This window comes from Sphaeramia orbicularis, unplaced genomic scaffold (assembly GCF_902148855.1).
Source record: "Sphaeramia orbicularis unplaced genomic scaffold, fSphaOr1.1, whole genome shotgun sequence".
NCBI classification, from domain to species: Eukaryota; Metazoa; Chordata; class Actinopteri; order Kurtiformes; family Apogonidae; genus Sphaeramia; species Sphaeramia orbicularis.
The window spans coordinates 182,570-208,412 of NW_021941610.1; positions in this window are offsets into that span (position 1 = coordinate 182,570).

Below are 25,843 nucleotides of genomic sequence, written 5' to 3' on the forward strand. Positions count from 1 at the left end.
AGTGTAGTATTTCAGTATTTAATGCAGTATTTAGTGTAGTATTTCAGTATTTAATGCAGTATTTCAGTATTTAATGCAGTATTTAATGTAGTATTTCAGTACTTAATGCCGTATTTAGTTTAGTATTTCAGTATTTAATGCAGTATTTAGTGTAGTATGTCAGTATTTAATGCAGTATTTCAGTATTTAATGCAGTATTTACTGTAGTATGTCAGTATTTAATGCAGTATTTCAGTATTTAATGCAGTATTTACTGTAGTATTTCAGTATTTAATGCCATATTTAGTGTAGTATTTCAGTATTTAATGCAGTATTTACTGAAGTATTTCAGTATTTAATGCAGTATTTAATGTAGTATTTCAGTACTTAATGCCGTATTTAGTGTAGTATTTCAGTATTTAATGCAGTATTTAGTGTAGTATTTCAGTATTTAATGCAGTATTTCAGTATTTAATGCAGTATTTACTGTAGTATTTCAGTATTTAATGCAGTATTTAGTGTAGTATTTCAGCTTTTAATGCAGTATTTAGTGTAGTATTTCAGTATTTAATGCAGTATTTCAGTATTTAATGCAGTATTTAGTGTAGTATTTCAGTATTTAATGCAGTATTTAGTGTAGTATTTCAGTATTTAATGCTGTATTTCAGTATTTAATGCAGTATTTAGTGTAGTATTTCAGTATTTAATGCAGTATTTAGTGTAGTATTTCAGTATTTAATGCAGTATTTAGTGTAGTATTTCAGTATTTAATGCAGTATTTCAGTATTTAATGCAGTATTTAATGTAGTATTTCAGTACTTAATGCCGTATTTAGTTTAGTATTTCAGTATTTAATGCAGTATTTAGTGTAGTATGTCAGTATTTAATGCAGTATTTCAGTATTTAATGCAGTATTTACTGTAGTATGTCAGTATTTAATGCAGTATTTCAGTATTTAATGCAGTATTTACTGTAGTATTTCAGTATTTAATGCAGTATTTAATGTAGTATTTCAGTATTTAATGCCATATTTAGTGTAGTATTTCAGTATTTAATGCAGTATTTAGTGTAGTATTTCAGTATTTAATGCAGTATTTCAGTATTTAATGCAGTATTTACTGTAGTATTTCAGTATTTAATGTAGTATTTAATGTAGTATTTCAGTATTTAATGCCGTATTTAGTGTAGTATTTCAGTATTTAATGCAGTATTTAGTGCAGTATTTCAGTACTTAATGCCGTATTTAGTGTAGTATTTCAGGATTTAATCCAGTAGTTCAGTATTTAATGCAGTATTTGGTGCAGTATTTCAGTATTTAAACCAGTATTTCAGTATTTAATGCCGTATTTAGTTCAGTATTTCAGTATTTAATGCAGTATTTCAGCATTTAATGCAGTATTTAGTGCAGTATTTCAGTATTTATTGCAGTATTTCAGTATTTAGTGTAGTATTTAGTGCAGTTTTCCAGTATTTAGTGCAGTATACCAGTATTTAATGTAGTATTTAGTAGAGTATTTAATGTAGTATTTAGTGCAGTATTCCAGTATTTAGTGCAGTATTAATGCAGTATTCCAGTATTTAGTGCAGTATTTAGTGCAGTGTTTCAGTATTTAATGCAGTATTCCAGTATTTAGTGCAGTATTTAGTGCAGTGTTTCAGTATTTAGTGCAGTATTCCAGTATTTAATGCAGTATTCAGTATTTAGTGCAGTATTTAGTGCAGTGTTTCAGTATTTAGTGCAGTATTCCAGTATTTAGTGCAGTATTTAGTGCAGTATTTCAGTATTTAGTGCAGTATTGCAGTATTTAGTGCAGTATTTAGTGCAGTATTGGAGTATTTAGTGCAGTGTTGCAGTATTTAGTGCAGTATTTAGTGCAGTATTGCAGTATTTAGTGCAGTATTGGAGTATTTAGTGCAGTATTGCAGTATTTAGTGCAGTGTTTAGTGCAGTATTTAGTGCTGTATTTCAGTATTTAGTGCAGTATTTAGTGCAGTATTGCAGTATTTAGTGCAGTATTGGAGTATTTAGTGCAGTATTGCAGTATGTAGTGCAGGTTTAGTGCAGTATTTAGTGCTGTATTTCAGTATTTAGTGCAGTATTTAGTGCAGTATTGCAGTATTTAGTGCAGTATTGGAGTATTTAGTGCAGTATTTAGTGCAGTGTTTAGTGCAGTATTTAGTGCTGTATTTCAGTATTTAGTGCAGTATTTAGTGCAGTATTGCAGTATTTAGTGCAGTATTTGCTGTCATCTGTGTCATTTGCTGTCAAAGCTGTAATTGAACAGATATGACTGCGAGGTTGTGACAAACATGATGATGATATAAGCTGACCTTTTTTGGGGCCCATATCTGTGCTCGGTGACACTGCCCCTGAGTGAGCAGGGTTTTAATTAAACCCCCAAACACAAGAGCTATCGATAAAGTCTTCACTACTTAATGCGGTGTGAGTTGCTGCCGTGGCTCTGAAGAGATTGGTGGGGTTATTTACACCACAGGGGCAGAGTTAATCTGCATTGATGCTCTTAGATCTTTAATCAAACAGAAAATACAGCAAAATAATCTACTCAACCCTTGTGGCAAGGACTCAGATGATGTGGCCAGGTGACACACAGATAAAGGATTTGTCCTTTGAATAATTCTGCAGTATCTGTAAAGGTTAGGCCAGTGGAGGATCCTGGACAGCAGCGTGTTGAAACCATCACTGTCAGTCCTTCTGAGGGTCTGCATGTTTGTGCCAGTAGGTGGATGCATTTACATGAGTGTGAAAGTGTGTCAGAACATATGTCACTGCTGCGCGCGCACACACACACACACACACACACACACACACACACACACACACACAGTTTGGAATTCCACCTCCTGGGAGGGGCTTACCTGAACCATAAGACCACATCTAACCTCAGAACATAACAGGATGTGTACTTTTAATCCCCCTGGGCCAAATATCGTGTTAGATTCTGTTCAAAGTTCCTGCCCTATCATTCAGATTAGACTGTCTGTGTGTACATGTGATCTCACTGCACTCCTCAGATAATGCCATGATGTCGTTAAAAGGACATGTTATTTGACCTTGAAAAAGTAGGTCAAAGTGACCCATGTCCACTAGGCTTCTGCTCCATGCCAACATGCATCCACAGTAGGGGGGTAACGGTGAAGGGGACCAGTGAAAAGGGGGTATGGGGGGGGGGGGGGGGGGGCTCTACTGAAAACCAAAAGTGAAACTGAAGGCTCCAACAGAGTCGGGCGCTCTGGGCGCAGACTCGGTGCAAATTTGAGGTTTCATAGTGGAGTGTACCAATTTCCTACATTTACATCATCCTACATTGCGTGACACCGAGTACGGTCGTAAAATTGAGCTTTGCGCGCAAGTGTCCGGTGGACATCCGCCTTGAGTCCGCCTCAAGTACATGAAGACATGTGCGTGTACGCCCAACTCTGTGGGGGGCTTTAACACGCTTCAAACGTCCAACTCTGCTTCTGTGCCTCTGGCATACTCTCTGTTGTCATGTTTAGGCCCCCCCCCCATTGGCGCCCCAGATTCAGAATAAAGAGTTTGGGGTTTTTTTGCGTCACAAGGTTCATGTGGAAACTTAAGGCGAGCGTTTGCGTTCTACACATATTCTACATGTATTCGTTCGGTTCTATCGAACACTCCAAAACCAAACAGTTTGTTGCACCGTTACAGCCCACAGTATAAAAGTGGTGCAGATATCTCCATGCATTCTTCAAATCATGTGGTTATATTGTTGAATGAGACAGACAGACAGACAGACAGACAGACAGAGGACAAAACGATTATAACACCCTTCAGCTCAGAGTTGGCCCAGGGGTAAAAACCCTGCCTCAGGTGTGAGTGCAGTGTGCTAACTCACTAGCCTTGGACCTCAGAGTTCTTTTAAATGTGACACATATTAGAAAATAAAGGGTCTGGAGTCCAGTCTTTTCAGTTTCAGGGGTTAGGGTTGCGGTTAAGGCTAACCCTATCCTGTAGTTCCAGCCACCCTTTGTTTGCTGTTACATATTCCTCCATACTGACTGGATTCTAGATGCATAACTGTGTAAGACGTTCGCTTACTTGTGCAATAATTCATGCTGAGATGTTTGGGTTGTTGTTAATTGTTTCTTTCCTTTTGTTCCAGGCCTATCGTCTTCCACACCAGCCATGAGGCCAACTGTGTGAAGCGAATCGACATGTAACTAAAACATCAAACTCCACCCCTGACCTCATATGCGACTATGCCAATAGCTGCTCAAAGCTCCACCAATCACACAGCTGTGTTTTTACGTCATGTTTACACCGACAGAATAACAGTCTTAATATCAGTCCAGTCTGATAGAGGCCATTTTCATGTAGAAGTATGAGGCTGTGTGATGTGAGCTGATTGGCCGCAGTAGTTTAACCTGGACATGTGTTTTCACCCCCACCTCTAGGACGTCTGAATCCACTTTAACGTTTCACTGAAGTCACTGTCGCCCGTTTGACAGACAGACATCACCTAATCAAGTCCAAAGTCTTTAACCCTCAAACACTGAGAACACCGTGTGGCTACAACTGCTTCCTCCTCAAAACTGTTCCATAACTTCTGCTCCATCCTTCCTTCCTCCACTCCTTCAGTGAGGTAAACTACAGTTTATGGAATGCATAAGTTCTGGTTACACATGTGTTCAAGCCCTAATACTCTGCATAATAAATTGATGATAATTTCCTTATTTCAGCCAATACATTTCTGTAACTTGCTTAGGAAAGGTTAGATGCATGCAAACAATTCATCTCAAAGTCTAAAGCACTGACATATAGCTTTCTAAATGGGAAACAAAAAAAAAACAACAAAAAAAACCCCCTGTATTTTTACTGCACCTTTTTTTTTTTTTTTTTTTTTTTTTTTAAACACCTCTGGTAAATGTCTCCATTCTCAAACTAAGCAAGTGTTAAACTTTAACATTAAATAAACCACATGGCTCTTGACATTGTCCTGAATCAAATGATGTTTGACACCCACTGCTGACAGATACTACTGAAGCTCAGACCCTACAGCTGTCCGAGGCCTCTGAGGGTCAGGTAGAGCTGTTCAACTATACTCACAAAAACACTACATTCTTATCCTAATACAGCCCAGTATCTGCATCTGCACTTTGATCATTTAATGCGGTAAATGTGCTTAATCCATCAGGTACAAAGACAGACTGTGTCATCATAATCTGAAAGGCTGTTCCAGAAGGAAAGATGCCTCTACTCCAAAGCCTCATGATGTTAAGCATACTTCAAAAATAACAAACGATCACAACAAGGCCACAAAAAACAAGTGTTTAGGAGCAGCTATCTCAAAACTTTGACATTATAGAATATTAGTGGGTTGAACTGAATAAGTGAATTCATACAAACCTGAGTCAGTGTCATGACTTCAGCAGGAGGGTTAGGGTTAGGGGTTAGGGGCTAGGGTTAGGTACCAGAACCCCTCTGAGAATGTTAGGGGTAGGTACCAGAACCCTCTGAGAATGTTAGGGGTTAGGTACCAGAACCCCTCTGAGAATGTTAGGGGTTAGCGGTTAGGGTTAGGTACCAGAAACCCTCTGAGAATGTAGGGGTTAGCGGTTAGGGTTAGGTACCAGAACCCCTCTGAGAATGTTAGGGGGTTAAGGGTTAGGTACCAAGAACCCCTCTGAGAATGTTAGGGGTTAGGTACCAGAACCCCTCTGAGAATGTTAGGGGTTAGGTACCAGAACCCCTCTGAGAATGTTAGGGGTTAGGTACCAGAACCCCTCTGATGAATGTTAGCGGTTAGGGTTAGGTACCAGAACCCCTCTGAGAATGTTAGGGGTTAGCGGTTAGGGTTAGGTACCAGAACCCCTCTGAGAATGTTAGGGGTTAGGGTTAGGTACCAGAACCCCTCTGAGAATGTTAAGGGTTAGGGTTAGGTACCAGAACCCCTCTGAGAATGTGACCAACTAACGCTGAGATCAGGACAATATATCCAGTTAATTCTATTAATCAAAAATTGGATTCAGAAACCATGAAAAAGCCTGAAGTGCCAAATCAGGATGCTTGCTCTGCAGACCTTTGTCACTCCACAACAATTCAGCATGTTTGCTTCTTTGAATACATAATCATCAGTGTGTATTTTAGTCATAGCAAAGACAGTGTTTTCAGTCAAGTCTTGTCTTCAGCTCATGTAGACTGAAAACAATCAATTAAAATCTTAAATTCTACACAACACTGAAAGCAGCATTCCTTTTTGTGTCATATCACCCAGCTGTACAGACTGTGTCTATCATTACTGTGAAATACAAATAAAGTACTGAGCTTCCTGAAGTAACACAGGAACACGTACTGAAATCAAATGATTAAAAACCTGAGCTGGAACATCTTCAACCAGTGTGTATGCAAACTCTGACAATGAACATTAAAACGCTCCATCAAACACAATGCTGTTAGTGGATGCATCTTTAATAATGAGATGGCGTATATTTGCTCCATTCTCTTCCCTACAGATTCCATAGTTGTTGAGGAGTAGTTTTAAGTGGAAGCCAAGTGAAAACAGAACAAATAATACATGGACTGGGACAAACATGAACCATGTACACATAAACAAACCTCATTATGGCTGTCTGCTACAGGTAGAAACTACAGATGCACCCATAACACTTTATTCCACACCCAGTACAAGTACTAACATTTGATTACTTACCGATACCAAGTACCGATATGAGTACTTACTAATACCAGTACAGTTCTGAGTTACTTTTGAAAATGTTCTTTATTGCCATGGTCATTCCAGTGGGACTGGACCAAAGTGCTGCTACTGACATTTAACCATTTGTTTTGGTTCAACGTGGCATTGACATACACTTCACTACATTATCAGATATATTATGTAATACCTGGGCTCCAGTCCACTGAGAAGACGTGGACATCCCATATTATCAACGACAGACACTGGTCATCCAGAGCAGTCACATGGGTCAGACCCTCTGGGATTTTCACCGCCCACCCGTTGGCCGGCTCGTACCTGCTGCACTATGAAGTGAACATCACACTGCCGTAAAGTGGTACCGGAGTGGTGGTATCGGAGCACTTTTACGAGTATTTGTACACGCGCTCAGTATCGGACCGATACCTGATGCTGGTATGTGCATTGGTGCGTCCCTAGTATAAACTGACACTTTGACAAGTGCACAATTTAGTGAAAAAGTCCATATGTGATTATTGTGGAAAAGATGGCAATTGCCATTATGATTTTGATTTGAGTCAATTTGCTTTGATAAATAAGATCTGTATGTTGTCTTTAACATTTTGAAAGATTACATCTTAATTAATTTGGGTTAAGAAATCTAAAATTTCATCATGTAACAGAGCTTGTGTTTTTTTTTTATTATTATTATTTCTACAGTTAAATTGAAGAAGTTAAATCCTCCTGAATGTAAACTTTTAAAATGCAGCTTTTTGCAAGTATATAATTGCACAGGCTGATGTTGTGATTAGATCTGTCAACAGCTCAAACCTGTGACTGTGATTCAAATCTTAAAAAAACAATTATGAAACACTGAGTTTGGATGTATTTGCATACTTCATTCCTCAGCTGTGCATGCATATCCCTGTTGTTTCTGTAGTTTATGTACTCTAATGCCCTCTGTTTCCTCACCTGAGCACATGCAATTCCCTGACTACATGTGAGATGAGTCACAGTCCACAATCACAGCAGTGTCAACACAGAATGTACAACAGAAGGTGATGTTCACTTTTAATCCCCCTCAGCCAAATCTAGTGTCAGACATACATATTTATATGTGAAAGAACTCAAGATATTAGAACTGTACAAGGTACAAGGACATTGGACCTGGAAACAGGAGGTCAAAGGTCACCTGTTCAACATTCTTCTGCTCCATGACCAGATGCATCCACAGGAGAAATGTGGAGCACATATATGAATGAATTCCATAGATAATGAGATTATGTCATTGAAAGGACGGACAGACGACAAAATGATTACAATAGCCCTCCAGCCATTTCTGGCCGCGTGGTAAAAACTGCACACAACTGGACAAACTAGCTCATTAAAAACGTCCAAAATTGTAAAAATCCGATCATGTGAATGTACACATGTATTTTAGGGGTGTGGTATGTAAATAATATGTGATCAGGGGGCACGAACCGGCCAAAATATGAACTGTTGCAGAAATCCCGCAATAGAAAGGGACATCAAAAAGGAAAAGTTTTCGACTTTGATGTCCTGGTAGTGTTTTCACAGATAAAACAGTTCACAGTCATCCTGCTGAAAATGAGCCAATGTTCACCTGCTCTGTACTGGCAGAAAAGAGCTACAAGTCCATTGTCCATTTTCCTATGAAACCAATCACACTCTGAAACCAGGTAAGAAAATCAGGGGGTGAGTCTTTGATTTTCAATACACTGGTTTGTATGCATATTTCTGGTTTATTCATATCTCCTATACAACTGGGAGAGCCTTAAGGCCAAAACCTCTGCTGAAAGGATTAAGTTCAAAGGCAAGCGAGAAAATTACTCACAGACTCTACGTCTTCAGCCGTGCAGTGGGTCTTCTTAAAGTGACAAGACTTCATCATGTCCCAGAGGCGCTGAGCTGAACGCTCGGACAAACCGGCCTCAGCATGGAGGCTGTGCTTTGGTCCCATTGAACAGGTATTTGACCGTTTCCCTATTCACCTCAGACATACAACAGCTCATACTCTATATATATGCTCCGCTGCTGTAATCCCCACCTCTCAGATATTCTATGTCACTAGTGCTGAGAGCTCAAACAGCACAGTTCATGTTCAAAATAAACAAGAATCTGTTTCCTGTTCATATTCAGAGTTTGTTTAAAATGTGTGTTTCTATCTCAGAGGAAGTCATGTGTTCAAAAACCTTCTGTTAGAACAAATATGAAGACATTTAGTCTGTGTGTTGGAGGAAATGTTTGGAACAACTTGTATCCTGAGTTCAAAGACTGTACAACGGTATTTATGTTTAAAACTATGCTTAAAAGAAATGTCATGAAAATATCGAAGAATGTGACTGTTCATTTTTCCACGACTCATACTATTGAATAGTTTTCTTCTGTTGTTTCTATTGTTACTAAGCTAAAGGCGATGGTAGATATTTGAACTCCTTTTGATGGTGATATGAATGGGGGGGCAGAAAAGCTCAGACTTCAGCCCATTCCTTTACACACTCTTGTTTCTTAATCATTGTATCCTGCACTAATGAATGATGCTTGAAATGTCTGACTGTCTGAATAAACAGACACTTATAAGAGTTCTAAGAGGATTTAAATGACAGAATGTAACAGCATGAAACCGTTTCTCTTCCGATGCCACCGTTCCTGGAGCTTGGTGATATGATGCGACGTAAAGAAGTACACAATCCTACTAATGCTGCAGTAGACAAAGAAGCAGACAGACTCCATGAGAGCCAAGGTCCAGTGTCCATGTTGGACTGGACAGGACAGGACGCCCTGTTGACAACATGCAGGTTGGTTCCTACTAGGGCTGCAAATGACACCTGAATTCCAAGTGCATAGGAATGGCTCAGGCTAAGGTTTGGCACTTGGTCACTGGCCTCACAGAGTCTGTACTGTGCAGCCCATAATAATATGGAAATACAGTAGCATATGGACAAAACAAAGAAGGAGGCTTTATCATCCCAATAGATTATATCGACGCATTACAAAACCTTTTCTACCAACTATCAATCTCACACAAACAGGAGGCCCAGTTCAAATGTATGAAGTCCATTATGGAAATAAAAGCAGAGCTCAAGCAAAATGGAACTTAATGAAAACCCACATTAAAAGCTTTCTTTTGTCTGAGGAATTTCTAATGCAACTCTTTCCCACTGTTCTTGATAAAGAGGCATGATAAAGGTTCACTGATCGACAATTCCGTTTAATTTCTATGTCACAGCAGACACCATTTTGAGAGGATTCTAAATGCAGTTTAATGGTGAAAGCACAGCAGCAAAACAAACCGGAGAGATGGTCTTCCTGAAAACAATGACAGTAAAAACACTGGCCTATTAGTGAAGAGTAAGAGAAATACATGAAGAAAATACTAGCAATACCTACATGAGTGCATGTCCTAAAGGGAACGACAACATAACTAAAGCATATCCTACATCTCTGCTTATCACACTATACTTTAATAAGTAACTGGAAACAGTACTTAAGGACTCTCACAAGTGGATTTACTCTGGCTTTTTTTAAAGCACTGATCCAGTAAAAACAGCCAAAACAGACCTTTCAAATCAGCCACAAATCCTCTATTAGATTGAGATCTGTGAAGGTATGAGACTGATTATCGACGGTTCAGGGGACGACAGTGGGGGTTTTTCCTGACAACATGAAGTAGATCTGAGCCATTAAAAAAGCACGGCCTCAAATAGAAACACCAAACTGAAGGAGATCATTCCTTACATACAGCACAAATATATTTTTAGAAATGTTTATTGATTTTCTCTCTTCATTTTCAACACTGTATCAAATGTAAAAATAAAATTGTAAAAAAAAAAAAGGTATTTCTCAGTCTTCCATAATTCAAACTAACTGAGCAAAACTGCAGGAGTGCAATGAGAAAAATAAATAAATAATACAAGAAATTAACAGATAAATACATTGGATAATATAGCTATATGCAAACCGTGGGAGTTCTGATCTTTTGTTTCCTGTTTTGTCCAATTGACGTCAGCGAGACACTCACACTTCAAAAATAAAATGCGTTATTTACATGCAGCTGTAAAGTCTCAACACCTTAATTCAATCATATTCCAGCCTAAGACTGGAATATGCGTAAACATAAACATAAGACTGTGGGATTTAATTCTAGCCCATCCTGGGCTAGGGCTGCAACAATGTCATGGTGTTCAAACAAATTTCAAAGCTCAAATTAAAGTGACAGCCCTAATAAGTACTGCTGAGAAATTAATTTGCACAAAATAATTGTAGTAATCATGAAATCGCAATTATTTCTCTGACAATAATCGTAGCACTAAATCTCTGATTGTTTTATCTCTATCCTGTGTGCTTCCGTGCAGTTATTATCTGTAGCTTCATCACGATTCATGGCCTAATGTCCAAATTTCTTTATATTGTTACAAATCATTATTATAAAAATGTCCATTCTATCCATTTTTAAATGGCTTAACTGGAGTCTGAACGTTTCCACATTTTGTAATCAGATGAGAAGTGAACTGAATAAAGTAAAACTCGATTCTGCCTCATTCATTAGCAATTAGCGATCAAAGTAATCAACATTACTTCACCGCCTCAAGAACACTGTTGAGGTTGAAATGAAACAAATGTGAAATTACTATTTTGAGCAATATTAATTTGAATTGACAAACAACATTCGATCATTCTCTGCTCATATAACTCAGATGCAATTAACCTAGATTGTCCTGGAATGTTCAGTTGTGAAAATACATTTTGTGCAGCACAATTTCAGAATTGTAAATAGTCTCTCTCTAATTGTCCCTGAAAGAGCCCCAGGCAGTCTCTGAGTGACTCCACAGATCACAGGTTTAATTAGGCTGTCTACCAACATTGAGTGAAAGGTTCAACAACAACATGACACATCCCACTGCTGTTCCAGGAAGACATTTTCACCTGTGACGGTGACATTTACAACATGTTTTTCCTTAATCGCTGCACTTAGAACTTTCAATTATCATCATTTTGTAATAGTATTTGTGGCTTAAGCTGCAAAACTGCACCATTCCATGTCACAGCTCTTATCGGTTTCTCTATCATAATTATCTATTTTTTAGTCCTGCTTCCTTCTAGTGTTCCATTGAATAACTTATTCGATGTCGAGCCATCAGTGGTCATAAACATACACTATAACATGGTCTATCTGACTTGGCAGTGAGAAAAATTGAAAAAATAATCATCTGTAATCTTCTTAGTGCTTGTTTATTACAGCTGCATTGTAGAAATATTAAAATCACAGGATGACAATGGCTGTTCATTAACAGTGATAATGATTTTTTAATCTGTGTTGATTCGAGTTCCTCCATAACGCTCCAAAATTACCATGAACTAGCTGAGCAAAAGCCGCCTTGGTTTGTACCTCTTATCTTCCCAAATAGAGTGAAAAAACAGGTCCTTTTCATATAATGACTTTCAGAGAATTAGAAAATCCGGCTAATTAATATTTCCATGTCTGTCCACGACAATAAAATGATGGATTAGAGGAACACCCCACCCCCAAGACTCATCTTCACTACTATAAATATATGCAAACAGATGCATTAAGGAAAGAGTTGTTTGAAAATATATCATGATTTTTTATGTGTTTTTTTACACACTGGGGTTCCAGAAACTGACGGTTTGGAAAGTGGGTGGATGGCAGCTATCGTGCAGTTTCATCTGACATTTGGCACAGTGTTGATAATGATTAATAATGATTAATAATGATTAAATGTGCCCACGCGGTAGGCACAACATAAGCATTTTGGTTATTTAAGAAAATACAGGAAGCACAACTTTGTCTGTGGATATGACTCACTGACTCCTTCTTATGCAGCATTAATCATATTTCTCAAAACTAAAATATGAATAAATCTGCTGAATTCAGTGAGTTCAGTGTGTGCAACACAACTAAACCTTAAGCACAACATCTGGGAAATAGAAAAAAAACTTGAATATCCAAGTGAATATTGACTGCACCTCTGTCCTCTGGTCAAATCCAAAGACTAAACACAACACAGACGACCTGACACTGTTTCATGCTGTTATGGAAACGTGAAGTTACTTTTCCAAGTTTCCATCTGGAGAAATCAAGTGGAGCAGTAGAATCTCATCCAGGACATCACCCATACTTTAACAATTAAGGCCCTCAAAGACGGCGGCCACCCAAAGCACACAGATCCGACATTAACTGTTGATACATGAATCTTATCAATAAATGTTGATACTTCAGGTCAAATACAGTTCTTCATCTTTTCATGGTCATCAGAGATGACCCATTTGGACGTTCAGAGGCTCCGGAGTTACCGTGGAAACACCGTCATCTTCTCCAACATTGATTCCCCAGTAAAACCCATGGAGTTGGATCAATGACAGTGGGTGGACACACTGGGGTCATGTTCAGTTCATGACAGATTGGACTGAAAAAGACACTTTCTGCAGTAAATGATATATAGAATTAAATTTTCACTGAGAAATGCAAAATTCTGAGGATGACGTTACAATAAATGGTGATAAATCACTTAAGTTAAACGTAAGGGGAATTTCATTTGAAGTCTCCACACTACGAGGTTTTAGCACACTTTAAGTATAAATCAAATAACAACTGTCTAAACACTGCTTACTATATTCAGAATTCACATACCTGAATGCTAAACTCAGCAGTTTCAGCTGTACGGATCACCATTCTCCCTTTACTTCAACACTGACAATGAGACAATCTTGACATCTTTTACTATAATTTAATGTCTACTCTAGACTATATATGTGTGTGTGTGTGTGTGTGTATATATATATATATATATATATATATATATATATATATATATATATGTGTGTGTGTGGAGGTGGGTTAGGATGTCATACATAAGCTAATGCTGCATAGGTCAAATACACATGCCCTTCATAATACTGTACATTCATACAGATACAACAGCTGATGTTCCAAAGGAATCATTCACTCAGTCAGGTCACTGATTTCAGCCACCAACCACACTGAGCTTTATTCACTGGGACCAGGAACCTGGATCATGAAGCAGGTTCAACAGACTAAGGGTGTGGCAATACATTGATTATTAGATTCATCGCAATGCAACACATGATAATTCAATGTTGATTCATAAATGTTCAAAAATGATATTTTCATAATTACTAAATGACAGGAACACAACCGCAGCACAAAAATAAAAGTGGTCAAGCAACTCATGGCACCAGTACACTTATATTGGAGGACAAATGGCTAAACAGGACAGGTTTTAAAAAATAATAATAATAATTGTCTCCAAAAACCTAATGGATGTTGACAACGTTCACTTCTTTCCTAAGATCACGTTAAGTCTTCAGTGTTAAATCATAACTGAGTTAACAGGGTTGATGGTGAGTTTCTCCGCCATCACTGGACAGAAGTATGTCCTAAGTCCCACCTCTTCTCAAGTTTGATTGGCATTGATGGGCAAGACACTGTTTTAAAGGCTGAACTTTTTGACTCAAAGGGCTGTGAGCACATTAGAAAAAACACTGCACACCAAGGACACTGAGTTCCTGAAACAGGGTAGACCTTGTATGGAAATGAGGCGGTGTCAGTGTAAAGGACCTGTGAACACCAGCCCTAACAACACAAACCCACACAGCAGTGCAACGCATTCTGTCTAACACCATCATTACAAATTAGAAACATGATTAGAAACATTTCAATAGCACTGTTATTTGTGTTTTCCTGGAGGATTCTGTTGGGTTTCTGTAAATTGGCTTAGAGTCTGGTTTGACCAACTCTATATGTAAAGTGTCATGAGAGAACTTTTTTGTTGTGATCTGGCGCTACAGGGTGGGGAAGCAAAATTTACAATGAACATTTAGTTGTTTTTTTCTCAGCAGGCACTACGTCAATTGTTTTGAAACCAAACATATACTGATGTCATAATCATACCTAACACTATTATCCATACCTTTTCAGAAACTTTTGCCCATATGAGTAATCAGGAAAGCAAACGTCAAAGAGTGTGTGATTTGCTGAATGCACTCGTCACACCAAAGGAGATTTCAGAAATAGTTGGAGTGTCCATAAAGACTGTTTATAATGGAAAGAAGAGAATGACTATGAGCAAAACTATTACCAGAAAGTCTGGAAGTGGAGGAAGCAACAAAAAACGTACCAAAGCTTTTATTAAAGCTCTCAAATCCAAAATCCTAAAGGATCCAACCACATCCATGAGAAAACTGGCAATTGAACTTGAGGTAGACAACAAGACCGTTAGAAATGCAGTAAAATAGGATTTGAAGTTAAAATCTTACACAAGAACACCAAAACACTCGTTGACAACAGCAACAAATCCAACTTTTTTGGGAATCATGTTTATGGCCGCCTTCTAGCCCAGATCTAAACCCTCTGGATTCTGCTGTTTGGGGCGTTTAGAAAATGCTACCAATAGAACATCACACAGCAATGTCCACTTTCTTAAAGATACTATTAAAGAAGAATGGGAGAAGTTGTCACCCGAATATTTGAGGAACACTTGCGCAAGTTTCAGGAAGTGTGTGAAGGCAGTTATTGAGAAAGGAGGACACATAGAATAAAAACATTTTCTATTATGGACATTTTCTTGTGGCAAATAAATTCTCATGACTTTCAATAAACTAATTGGTCATACACTGTCTTTCAATCCCTGCCTCAAAATATTGTACATTTTGCTTCCCCACCCTGTATATAAATAAAATTTGATTGATTGAGTGATTTGATTGGTTTTCCCCTGTAAGTCGCTTTGGAAAAAAAGCATCTGCCAAATGCATAAACATAAACATGTTTTAAGAACACTGAGGGACAAGGACCTCAGCCCCGAAACAAAGCCAATGAGGAGTATCTTTAAGTTATAATTACCAGTGACTACCACTAGTGGGTGTTCCAAAAAACCCTGACTCCTATTGACTTACACTGGATCTGTCTCTAAAATTACAAAGTCAAAAAGTCATTGTGTTCTGGTCAGGGCAAACAGAAGGCTCTGACCTCTGCCATGTCACCCTTTCATCAACAGATACAGTAGGTGAGACACCTGACTCACTATCAGTACTAAAGCGAATTCTGTTTAATGAATGCCTTCTTATGTACATGTCAGGGTAGAGACTGCAATCTGGTAGGATCGGCGATTCTACCAGTAGAGACTCCGATCATAGTCTCTACCAGTAGAAACTCTGATCAGAGTCTCTACTGGTAGAAACTCCAATCCGAACCCTAACCCTAACCCTTCTACTGGCAGGATCTGAGTTTTTACCAGTAGAGGCTCTGATCGGAGTTTCTACTGGTAGAGACTACGATCGGAGTCTCTACTGGTAGAATCGCCGATCCTACCAGATCGCAGTCTCTACCCTTACATACACACATATGAACATTTAGCCATCAGCTATCAAACTGAAGAAGTCTCCTGATGAGAGATGATGCGTTTTCAAAAAGAGCTAACCTGGTCCAGCTGACCGAGAAGAGCAACCAAGAAGAGCAAATGACCCGGGCAAATGAGAACCTACACAGACATTTTAGCCATATTTGTTCACTTCAGCCTCTGTGCTGCGACCCAATCTGAAGTAAAAGAGAACAAACACAAACAGAATTCCAAATGTAAAGCAGAGTCACTGTCAAATATTATATTCTAACAAGTAGAACGCTTTAATCACTAACTATATGATTCTACGTTGGACTATTTCACCAAGACTGTGTCCACTCAGACCCTCTCAGTCCAGCCTCAGTCCACACCATGAGGGTTTGTCCCTCTACCTTTCTTTTTTTATCCACAAACCAAGGTCCACTGGATCTTCAGGGAAAATTGATTGGTCTGTAGTGGTCAGTCAGTAGTGCTTTTAGACATTTCTGAAGCAGGTTAGGTTTTCAGGGTAAGTAAATCACCTTTGTGATACCAAAAATCCTGGGCTGAAGCAGATGTTTCCTTGAAAGCCCCCTCATAAAAACAAGGCCTCAGGGAACTGTATCATGATACAACTTCAATATATAAGGTTGTGTGATCAACTTTGACAAAGCCTAATCACAAACACACCAAGCGGTTGGTTTACATCAGTGATACTCAAAGTGTGGTCTGCACTACGGCATTACTGACTTTTTTCACATCGACTTATTTGTCAATAAAGTTGAGTTGACTAGTCGTATGAGGACATCATCACATTGACAGCGGAGGAACAACACAGACGCACAGCTGTTCAACAATAAGCAACTGGTACTAACGTTCACTGGAACATTAACAATGTACAGTAAAGAGCAGACACGACGGGCGACACGGTGGTGCAGTGGTTGGCACTGGTGCCTCACAGCAAGAAGGTTCTGGGTTCGATTCCAACACCAGTCGACGGGGGGTGGGACCTTTCTGTGTGGAGTTTGCATGTTCTCCCCGTGTCTGCGTAGGTTCTCTCCGGGTACTCCGGCTTCCTCCCACCATCCAAAGACATGCACTAATGGGTTAATCTAAATCGCCCATAGGTGTGAATGTGAAAGTGATTGTTTGTCTCTATATGTTCAGCCCTGCGATAAACTGGCGACTTGTCCAGGGTGTACCCCGCCTTCGCCCCTATGTAGCTGGGATAGGCTCCAAGCGACCCCCGTGACCCTAGTGAGGATAAAGCGGGTTCAGAAAATGAATGAATGAATGAATGAATGAATAAGTAAAGACCAGAATAAAACAGACACAAACATCAAGTCCTTCTCAGACATTGAACCAAACTAAACACAGGCTAACACCTGGAATTATCTGTTAAATGTAAGTGAACAACATAAAGGTGGAAAAGGTTCAGACAGAAGCAGAAAAGACACACAGCATGTTAAAGAAAAGAGCACATTAATGAACTAAATGAGCAGAATAATCCAACCCACTGTCTGTCCACAGTATTCTTCAGTATTGGTGGTGCTTCCATGGTTCAGAACATTACTGACACCACAGTTTTTCTAGATCACTCACTTTAATAATCCTACTAACTTATCTTCAGTTTTGGCATTGTGCTACTAATGCATGGATCAGGTTTGGGGGTTTTTTTTCAATCCGCTTTTGTGGGACTATTTGACCCGCCCCACAAATACAGTGGCATTTTTTTGGAACCAACCCAACCCGGGTCCACTGATCCACATCACTACCTTGGCTCCATGTTTTCATGTATAAGATGAGAGTATGGACATGAGGTGAATGAAGACTGGAGCTGTCTGTGATGGAAGGGAGAGAGAACAACACAGGACAAGTCGACTCCAACAAAGGAACAACGACTTGTGCCACAGACGGCAACGTGTAGACAAACTGACTTTTCTGTAATCCCCTAGTCCGCACCCCAAGTGGTCCATGAGAGGATGTCATAAAGTCTAATTTATGTCAGTGTTTCTCAAATCACCCTCATCTGACTTCCAAAGTCAAGTTGCAAGTACAGATAATTGTTTTCTAATTCAAAGCCAATCAAAAGTAGCCTAAATAAGCCTTAGAGTAGACTTGTATTGAATTCATCGATGCAAACCCATGTTTTGCATCACCGTCTCTATACAGTTAGGTTACCTAGGCTACCTGGAGCTCCAGCCGTTTCTGTGTCATGTTTGTTGCAGCCATACGATATCATATGGTTACACTGCTGCTGCCAGGCGGCGGTGCAAATCTCCGCCTCCCACAATGCATGTCACAACAAAATTCCAAAGATGCCCGAGTTCCCTCCCGGCTCTGTTTGTAAACACACAGTTTGTTTATGGTGGAGTACACGAAGAAACTGTTCACCATGAGGGAAGAGATTGAGGTGAGTAATCACAGAAAGACTAATGGATTTATGATACTGAGGATATGACTGAGGTTCAAGGTTCAAGGTGACTTTATTTGTACCCGTGGGTAGATTTGTTTTGCAGCAAGCTCTCGCTCACTGCCGGTCGCTGCGTGCGCAAGCGCCCAACACAAATCCTTCGAAAGAACTACAGTGAAGATAATGCAAACACATACATCACATACATAAGACATTATAAACACAGTACACGTGGTCACGTGATGGAACTTTTTCAATGGATTTGGTTGTGGGAGGGGGACAGGAAGAGAAGAAGAATGTTGTGAGGCAGACGGAGATGGGGGGGGGGGGGATTAAATGCATGCATATGGTGAGTCCTTGAAAGTCTATTTGTGTATGAAAAATAAGAGACTCAGACTTCTGTCCTTTATCAGTTCATTCAGTCCTGAATCTTGGCCTTGGAAGGATGTTTTGACTGCGAAGGAACAGATTAGACCAGAGTGGCTCCAACTGCTTTACCAGCTCCCAGGAGAAACAGAATTAAACGGGGAAAAATGATTTGATTTATGCTTAATTTAGTTATAACTTCATTTTTTGTTATAACTGGGCCTCAGCATTACTCATCACTTCAGAGCAGGTAGATCCTCCTGCACAGTTCGTCTTTTTACCCTCAGTCCCGTGATTTGCCAGAGCGCATCCACAGTCTGTCCAGCGATGTATCCAACTTTGTGTGAGTCCACAGCTCATGCAATCCTCCGACTGTGTCACCATCCGCTGGAAAACCTTCACGTTGTCACTAACCGCTCCGAAGTGCTCCTTAATTTCGATTGACAGCAGCAGGGTCTGTGTGTGCTGCTGTCTTTCCAACTTTGCGATAAACCAGGGCCAACTCCAAGACCAATTAGAAGGTGTCCTGTTATCAAAAATCCAATCAGGTAAATATCAATCCTCCACCGACAGAACCCACAGCCATACTACCCTCCACTTGTTCCAAGCGTTGATCGCATACTGTAAAAGTTCTGTCAGGGCAGGCGGGCTCCTCCAGATGCCTTTGTTCCTGGGTGAAAAAATCTGTCAATTGCGCTGAGTGTCCAGTTGATCATTCCATACTTTAGTTGTTCGGGAATACAGCAAGCAGGGGATCCAAAGACAAAAAACAGACGAGACAGAGGCAAAAGCAGGAGAAAAAGAGGAAGCAGGGACAGCTCAGAACATGTCGCTCTCGACAGAAAGACAGGAAGGAATTAGGTTGGACAGATTTGATAAAAAACTGGTGATGAAAGTCACTCACAGCTTAAATAAACAACTTTTTAGGACTCAAAGTAAGTGATCAAATCTTGAATCCTGTAGTTGTTTCTCCACTGGACTCAGTTGAAATGAACAGATGCAGTGGATGGAAAATGTCAACATTTCTAAACACAGGTGAGTTTGACTCTGAGGCTGATGAAGGTAGACAGTTATTATGGGATGTTCTTATAGTTGCAAAGTTTCTGTTTGTTGATCCGTGGTTCGACTAAACTGTGACAGTTCTGACCTTGTTGTTGGATTCAGAACAGATCTTTAGTTCAGTTATTGATGACACAAACCAACGAAAACAGAGGATTAGTGGTTTTACTGTGGATATTTGGTCTAAAACACAGCTAAGCTAACAGAGTAAGCTAACAGAGCTTAAGCTAAAAGAGCTATAATGTAAACTATCCGCTGACGTAGCCACTGTGTTATTTTGAGCGACTGTTACAATATATCACCTACTTTTAGTTTGAAGACTAAAACTGTGATTAAACCATAAACGTGTGTAAACAGTGAGCTTGATCCTTTATTCAGTGACTGATCCAGTCTGTGGACACATGGTGCTTGTCCACTGGTGGTTTGGTCCTAAGAGTGTTCTGGTACCAGACTGCTGTTGAGAGTCTGGATATCAGTACTATTATCATTTGTTTAACAAACTTACTGTTCAGTTCTACACAACACCAGTGCAGCACTTCAACTGCTTTATTAATGTGTATTCTGAATGCTGGCCCTGACTCTGTAAATATAGACTGATAGAAGTGGATAATCCTATCAATATGACATCATAACACACCAGTGGATCTGAGTACAATGACAGTGGTGTATTCATCAGCTCTACCCTGTCTCCTGTCCAGGTCCAGGCTTTAGGGTTTTAACCAGGCCTGTTTTAACATCTTATATTGTGCAATAACAGGGAAAGTCAAAAGGGTTTGGATTGTCTGTGTAACTCCGTCCTCAGAGACTCTCCTGTATCTTTTTAAAAACGGAGGATCTCGGAGAATTGCCTGGTCAGTAGGTGGTGCTTTCCACATTTTGATCCGGTATTTTTCAACATAACCTACTCTAGAGTCTGGGTTAAACTTCAAGCTACCGCTTTGTGATGCAACCGCTTGATTTTTAAAAGATAAACTTTTCTCATGAGAACCATATCAGATGAAGAAAGAAAAGAAATGCAAGCCAACGTCTCCGAAGGGACCCGACGGATTCTGCTTAAACCTTGAGAATCATTGAGTGCTTACTGTCTCTGTTCAGCAATTACGCAATCCCGACCGCACATAAAATCAGTCTTTGTTCGTTTTTCTTCAAGAAATAAAAGAAAATTTTTATTTTGAGCATTTGTAAGTTCTGTGCTCTTAGTTTATAAATACTGTTCAGGTTTCATTTCCACTGTCAAAGTTTAGAATCTTTGATTTACAAAGACAAAGACAGCACATCATAACTTGTTATCATAAACTTTATTCCACAGATTCAGGCAGCATCTTTATTTCAAAGAGTTCAAGCCAAGCAGGAGGAAGATAATGGCCCCTTGAATGTATTTGGGGTTTTAACACTTCCACTTTTTTTTGTGGCTGGGAACACTGCTTTCAGTGCCTGTTTATTAAATACTCCTCTGATTTGGCTGATTTTATGCCTCTTCTGCTTCCCTACAGTAGGGTTTAAAATATTTAAAATTAAACTTTAGACCAAAGACATTTGATGTGTCACGGAGGAGAAGCACCCAATGTAAATGATCAAATAAACCACAGCTGGATTGCATTTAGGCTGCTCACAGTTTTACTGAAGCAGTATTGTTGTCATTGTGGTTTAAAGACAACACTGTTAGAATAATAACATTATATCTTAGGGTTAAGAAAGCACTACTTTGTATTTTATGAGCAGACTGTGCGTAAATGAAACAAGTCCCTGAAGTGAACAAGTCCAACCAATTTATTTTCTGTTTATCAACCTGCTACATGTGACAGTGATATTACAGGATACAGTAGTGTAGGTGTATTGTACACCCTAAATGTTACATGTGGAGTTGTACAGAGTCGTGTCTTAAGGCAAAGATGGACACATGTGTAGATCAGCTGACACAGTTGAAGACCGGACAGAAGACACATACAGGCTATTTCCATTCCCTCTGACAACCAAACACCTGAGGCAAGTGCACTACTCAAGCACATTTGACAACTGGTCTGTAACGGCAGAAATCCAGGTAGTGGGCCGACAAATCTGAAAATATTATTTGTCAACTCTAGCAAGTTCAGGACATGGATGGCAGCTGGTCCTGTTTATTTGCACTCTGATTAACCAAGGGTCACCCAAGGCTCCGACGGACCATCCAGTTTGTTTATACTCTCAGAAACAACATTATAGACCGAGTAAAACACCATGCAACAGTTTCAGCTTCATATCTTCATCAGTTTTTGAGATCCCGGAGCTTTGAAAATTGGCAGTGATACTGGTTTTTATTGTAAGTATAGAAAAAGACCCTAAGCTCAAGAAGTCATAATTTGGGAACCATTCATGATATTGACTGAAATCAACTTCATATTTTGAGTATATGCTATTACAGATATGTTCTTTCCAGTAATATGTTCATTTTTTAATTGGATACATTGTCATAAATGAGTAATATGCATCAGGTATACAGGTGTGAAATGATTTTTTTGGTCATAAAATCATAAAAATGTATTTCTTTTACAAAAAAACACAGTCACCACAACAGTTCTACAACATGACAAATAGATTAAAATTGAAAATGCTGATGTGTTTCAGTGAGCAGATGCACAGGGTCAAAATAGTTTTTTGTTTTGTTTTTTTACAGAAGTCAAAGACACGTAGATCAGAAGGAACTCTTGAAAATGATTCCATCATGAATAGTTCAACGATAATGACTTGTTGATTGTAGCGTCTTTCCTATTCCATCATTATTACAGACTTCTCAAAACTGACACCCATATAAGGCTGAAATACTGTACGGTGGTACCTGGACTCATAATCTCATTTTCTGAACATATGAAGTAAATCACATGTGATGATTTGGGACATTGACTGAAATCCAATGATTGTGGAATTAACCGCATGTATTTTAAAAACAGCCATTATCACAGATGATTATCAAATGATTATCCACCGTTGAACTAGTTTATGACAATGAAAAGGCATGAACGGGCAGATTTTTCATGTTAATTAATGGAAGTAAAAATTATGCAAATATCAGTATGCATATGTTAACTAAATGCATACTTGTTTTGGAAATAATGAGCAGAATTAGAGAAAGATCCACAGTATATAAATAAAGATATTACACTAATGTGCTCATTTACATTTTATTTCTTTAATGGAACCTAAAAACCTGATCAGAGGTACATCTACATCACTACCTGGGTTCCATTAGAGATGGAAAACATACTGAAAAACTGTAATTAAGTAAAAGTAGCTTTACTTTGATTAAATTCTACTCAAATAAAATAAAAGTACTGTTTTTTTCCCGCATTTATTTTTCACTCAGTAACAAGGTGGTTTTCCGATGTAGCGAAGTTAAATAAGTCGGTCAAAATGTACGGGCACCGAAGCTGGGTTAGACATTCAAAGCAGGTGTGACGTTTCACTTTCAGTTTCAGCAGTTACAGAGCACACACACCCTATAACCCACCCACCAGCTTTACTGGAGGAACTGCTTCCCCAGGGCAGACCAGTCTGGGGACACCAGAGGGTCCAGAACATCACACAGTTCAGTATACAGTACCCGGGTCAGCTGGAAATTCTGGATCCCAAACTGGTTGTTGAATTCCTGCTGTCCAATTGTGTCCCATAAATCCATGGTGCGGTGTCCCTAATGTGGACTTTTCCTTGGGCCGGTTCTGCGGTTCCCTTCTTCTGTAGTTGAAGACAGTTAGTGCAATAGCAGGAGATGAACCGACACTACAGTGGCAGCGAACCGGGAGGTTCTGATCCAACTGAGTCAAACATCTGCCTTCAACAAGAACCAGAACACAACTAGACAGGACTGGACCACAATGAACACATGTGGACAGACGGGACTGGACTAGAATCACACAGCAGAACAAAACACTGTTCAATGGAAACACAAGGGACCAGCTGGACTGGGTCCAAACTGGACCAGCTGGACTGGGTCCAACTGGACCAACTGGACTGGGTCCAAACTGGACCAACTGGACTGGTCCAAGCTGGACACAATATGGGTTTGATTTAAAGTGTCCTTAAATCCAGCTGGTGTCATTCCTCCTTCACTCACTGACTCTACACTGAATCCACTTCTGAAGACTGGAGGGTACATGTCATAAGTGATAGAAAGGTGTTATGCACATATTCATGAGTACTGGTCCTTTACTGTAGCTTTTACAGTGAAACAAACCCAGAGGGAACATGAATTATAGACTTTAAAAGCATACTGTTAACTTTAACCACCTCCTTTCAGATTATTATCAATAATTTTTACATTCTACAAACAGCTTCCTTAACACTTAGACTTCCCCTGGTCCCCTTTGTGTTGCTGTTGATTTAAAACTCATCTAATTAATTATTCAAGGGTATTATTTTCTACATTTAATCTATTTCCTGCATCAGCGATAACAGTAATGGCTCCCAGAGGATTGTGGAGTGCCACGCTTGCACCTCTGCTTTTTATACCATACTGCCTTCATAACAGCTTTGTAAACAAATTTAACACGTATGCACATACACACACACACACACACATTTTAAGAGCTTGCAGCTTTGTGTAATGCAGACTACTAAGTGACTGTGTGTTCCTGGTCAAGTCTAGCGTTTTTTATTTGTGTTTTCTCTCAAACTAAACGTGCATATGCCAAAGTGAGGCGTAGTAAAGAGTGTTCATTCAAAAAAGCTGCTGATCATAAACTTCAGTGTTGTGATGCATTGTACCACTGCAGGAGCTGGGTTCAGTTCCCTTGAGGTTTGTGACATTACAGTTCTTTCATCTTGGAAGTATTAAAACAATGCTGCTCCTGCTTTTCCTGTCACCTCTTTTCCTGCCGATACAACATTACTGTAATTTATTTCTGACATCTGTCATAAACTCACAATGAGCTGCAACTGATGCCACGACGGTTTTAGTAAATTTACAAGATTAAACAGCTTTTGGAGTATTTGTGTCTAGATTCACAGTTGACAAAAGCAGGCTGATACAGTCTGCCCAGCGTAAACATATTAACATGAAGCCGAATTTCACCACAAGGGGTCGCACTTCCACTCAGCAGTTCCCAACAGAAGAAATCAGATGGAATAAGTGCAGTGACTCCAGTCCACTAGGTGGCAGTAAAGTATCCCAAAACTGTTTTAACAACTGCTGATCAACACAAATTAATAAGACGACACAGACGTGAAGTAGCGCTAGCACAGCTTTAGTAAAATGAGGAGATGTGGAGGTTTGACTATATGATGCACTTCTATCAGTTTGACTACCACTATTTACAGTGTTTACATGTTTCCATGCCTACAATTTTTGGCTTTACCTCTTCTCACCTCAGCTCTGATTGGTAACAATACTGATGCATTTTTAGTTCTCTTTGAGACTAAAGTCACCAGATCTTTGGCAAAACCACATAGACTAAAAACAGAAGCAATTAGTGGTTCCAGGCACACCAAACCCCACCCCTCCCACATATTGTAGCTTATTTTGGCATGGATCCAGCTGATGTCATCATGTCTATGGGTAGGTTTGGGTAAAAAAATTTATTTAATCGATCTTAGATCGATCTCATTTTAATTTTGCGTAATCAATTAATAGTGGATGAGATCGATTTTTCAGAGCAGGACCGGGAGTACGCAGAACCGCGGGCGGCTCCGTCTTGCGAACCCCTGGGGAAGACTTGGTCTCGTTCGCAAAAAAAGACACGGAAAAGACGCGGTGGGGAAACCCCCTCCTCCAGCCTCAAACTTGAACCCGCAGTGTGAAGGAAGTGGCCACCCGGCAAGTCACGGAAGCCGGTTGTTCTTGGAATAACAACTTGGATCCATACTATCACCTATGGCTGAGTATGGAGTTAGAGGAATAGTAAAGCAACAATGTCCGACCGATACGCTACCCCCCACCCCCCGCTCCCCGACCAACATTCACAAAGTGTGTGCAGCCCCACTCTGCTCCAACCAACAATCACGGAGTG